Raw genomic sequence first — 3,993 nt, 5'->3', positions numbered from 1 at the left:
ATCCTAGAGGGATAATGGAGAACATGCTAGTTAAAGTTGGTACTTTAGTATTTCCAGTAGATTTTGTTGTTTTGGACATGGAAGAAGATTCTCAAGTTCCTCTCATATTAGGAAGACCATTCTTAAACACGGCTAAAGCAATGATAGACGTGTTCGGTAAGAAACTGACCCTAAGTATAGAGGATGAGAGTGTTACCTTTTCAGTGGATAGAGCCATGCAACAACCACAATCTGCAGATGATACATGTTATTATATTCAAACTATAGATGCACATGCAGAATTATTAGAAGAATTTCCAGAATTACAAGGAACAGGAGAATGTTCTTTAGGAGAAGGTAATGAACCAATTGATGAAGCTGAAATGTTAGCTACACTTATAGCTAATGGATATGAACCAACAACAGAAGAAATTCAAATGCTAAAAGAAGAAGACAGATATCGATATAAATCATCGATAGAAGAACCTCCGAAATTAGAGTTAAAGCCACTTCCAAACCATTTGGAATACGCTTATTTACATGGTGAATCTGAATTACCTGTAATAATATCGTCTTCTCTTACTGAAAATGAAAAATCACAACTCATTTCTGTGTTGAAAGCTCATAAACCAGCCATTGCATGGAAGATTCATGATATTAAAGGAATAAGTCCTTCGTATTGCACACATAAAATCCTTATGGAAGAAGGTCATAAAACGTATGTGCAACGCCAACGAAGACTAAATCCTAATATGCAAGATGTAGTTAAGAAAGAGATTATTAAACTGCTAGATGCAGGTTTGATATATCCAATTTCTGATAGTCCATGGGTAAGCCCAGTTCAATGCGTGCCTAAGAAGGGTGGCATGACTGTCATTACAAATGAGAAAAATGAGCTTATTCCTACTAGGACTGTAACAGGATGGCGTGTATGTATTGATTATAGAAAATTAAATGACGCCACCAGAAAAGATCACTTTCCCTTACCTTTCATAGATCAAATGTTGGAAAGATTAGCCGGAAATAGTTACTATTGTTTTCTAGATGGATTTTCCGGATATTTTCAAATTCCAATAGCACCCGAAGATCAAGAGAAAACCACATTCACGTGCCCTTATGGTACTTTTGCTTACAAACGCATGCCATTTGGACTTTGTAACGCCCCTGCAACCTTTCAAAGGTGTATGATGGCGATTTTTCACGATATGATAGAAGAATGCATGGAAGTATTCATGGATGACTTTTCAGTCTTCGGTGATACATTTAAATCATGTCTAGTTAATCTGGAACGAATGCTAATTAGATGCGAAAAATCAAATCTAGTACTTAATTGGGAGAAATGCCATTTCATGGTTAAAGAAGGCATCGTTCTTGGACATAAAATTTCAAAAGAAGGAATTGAAGTGGATAGAGCTAAAGTAGATGTAATTGCTAAACTTCCACATCCCACCAATGTTAGAGGAGTTAGGAGTTTTCTAGGGCATGCCGGTTTTTACCGACGTTTCATAAAAGATTTTTCTAAAATTGCCACTCCTATGAATAAACTCCTAGAAAAGGATGCTCCATTCATCTTTTCAGATGAGTGTATCAAATCTTTTAATATTCTTAACGAAAAACTCACTAATGCACCGATCATGATAACACCAAATTGGAATCTACCATTTGAACTAATGTGCGATGCAAGTGATTTTGCAATGGGAGCCGTTTTAGGACAAAGGATTGAAAAACGATTTCAACCTATATATTATGCTAGTAAGACGTTACAAGGAGCACAAACGAACTATACAACTACTGAAAAAGAACTCCTTGCTATTGTCTTTGCTTTTGACAAATTTCGATCATATCTCGTTCTAGCAAAAACGGTGGTCTATACCGACCATTCTGCTCTTAGATACCTATTTTCAAAACAAGATGCTAAACCAAGATTAATCCGTTGGATCTTACTCTTACAAGAGTTTGATATTGAAATCCGAGATAAAAGAGGAGCAGAAAATCTCGCCGCTGATCATCTTTCTCGTCTTGAAAATCCCGAATTAGAAGTTCTGAATGAATCGGCCATACAAGACAACTTTCCTGATGAATATCTATTGAAGATAGATTATAAAGAAATCCCATGGTTTGCAGACTATGCAAACTACTTAGTTTGTGGATTCCTTGAAAAAGGATTATCGTACCAAAGACGAAAGAAATTCTTCAGTGATATAAAACACTATTTCTGGGAAGATCCACATCTGTTTAAAAGTTGTCCCGATGGAATAATACGCCGATGTGTATTTGGAGATGAAGCTAGTAAAATTTTAAACCATTGTCACACAGGACTAACAGGAGGGCATTATGGGCCTCAACTAACAGCAAGAAAAGTTTATGAAGCTGGATTCTATTGGCCTACAATTTACAAAGACGCACACCTTCTTTGCAAATCCTGTGATGCATGTCAAAGGGCCGGAAGAATAAGTCAACGTGATGAAATGCCACAAAATGTCATCCAAGTATGTGAAGTATTTGACATTTGGGGTATTGACTTTATGGGTCCATTTCCAAAATCTCATAATAATCTATATATACTCGTAGCCATTGATTATGTATCTAAATGGGCGGAAGCACAAGCTCTCCCAACTAACGATGCACGAGTTGTAGTCAACTTTTTAAAACGTCTTTTTGCAAGGTTTGGAACACCGAAAGCTTTAATAAGTGATCGGGGTACTCATTTCTGTAATAATCAACTTGAGAAAGTTCTTAAAAGATATGGAGTAACTCATAAAATCTCCACCGCATATCATCCACAAACAAGTGGACAAGTTGAAAATACCAACCGAGCTTTAAAACGTATTCTAGAGAAAACCGTAGGATCAAATCCGAAGGAATGGTCCATTAAATTGGAGGATGCACTCTGGGCTTTTAGAACAGCCTACAAAACTCCAATTGGAACCACACCTTTTAGACTTGTTTATGGAAAAGCATGTCATCTTCCAGTAGAAATTGAACACAAAGCATTTTGGGCTTTGAAGACATGTAATCTTGATTTACATGAAGCCGGACGTCTACGATTAAGTCAACTAAACGAATTAGAAGAATTAAGACATGAAGCATACGAAAATTCGTTAATCTATAAAGAAAGAACGAAGAAATGGCATGATAAAAGAATCAGAAGTTCAAAAGAATTTAAAGAAGGAGACAGAGTTCTTCTTTTCAATTCACGATTCAAGCTATTTCCTGGAAAATTGAAATCAAGATGGTCTGGACCATTCATAGTCAAAAGAGTTTTCCCATACGGAACAATAGAATTGATAAATTCAAATTTGATTGAATTTAAAGTTAATGGTCACAGAGTTAAACATTACATACATGGTCCGATGGAAGTCGACAACGAAGTTAATCACAATTTCGACACCACAGCTAACTAAGTGTGGGGAGAATCAAGTCTTTAAAGGATAATATGTATTTCTGTTAGAATTAGATTGTCTGTTTTCGTGTAGTTCTCGAAAATGGAACACGTATGGTCTTTCCCTAGCAGACCCTAAAGAACTAGTCTTCTCCCCCCATTCTGAATTTTTATTTTTTTTAGGTTTTTACGAAATGAAGACTGCCTGTGAACTAAACCATGGTCTAATGCTACACGCTTTGATCACTAAACGTAATAATGACATACTACCGAGCGAATTAGTATCAGTAATCAGAGAAAGAATGGACGGAGTTAGAAAAGGATCCAGATGCGAAGATAATAAGTTACAATTTGGTAAAGGAAAATCAAAATCCGCAGCGAAAAGAAGAGCACGACACCTAGAACGATGTCACAAATGCGGAAAATGGTCACATGGAGGTAAATGTTCAAATAATCAAACCTATTCAAATACCGAATTTGTTACTTTATGCAGACACGGACCGTTCATATGTTTAGAAGAAAAGACAATGAATGCTCGAGGTTACGCTTATGCAGCCATGGAAAACCAATTAAACCGACTATCTTATGAATGGAATAGATCATATAACTAAGAAATCTATTTCACAGGTATG

The sequence above is a fragment of the Rutidosis leptorrhynchoides genome, chromosome 10 (assembly GCF_046630445.1).
Source record: "Rutidosis leptorrhynchoides isolate AG116_Rl617_1_P2 chromosome 10, CSIRO_AGI_Rlap_v1, whole genome shotgun sequence".
In the NCBI taxonomy this organism is placed as follows: Eukaryota; Viridiplantae; Streptophyta; class Magnoliopsida; order Asterales; family Asteraceae; genus Rutidosis; species Rutidosis leptorrhynchoides.
This window is presented reverse-complemented; position numbering follows the sequence as displayed.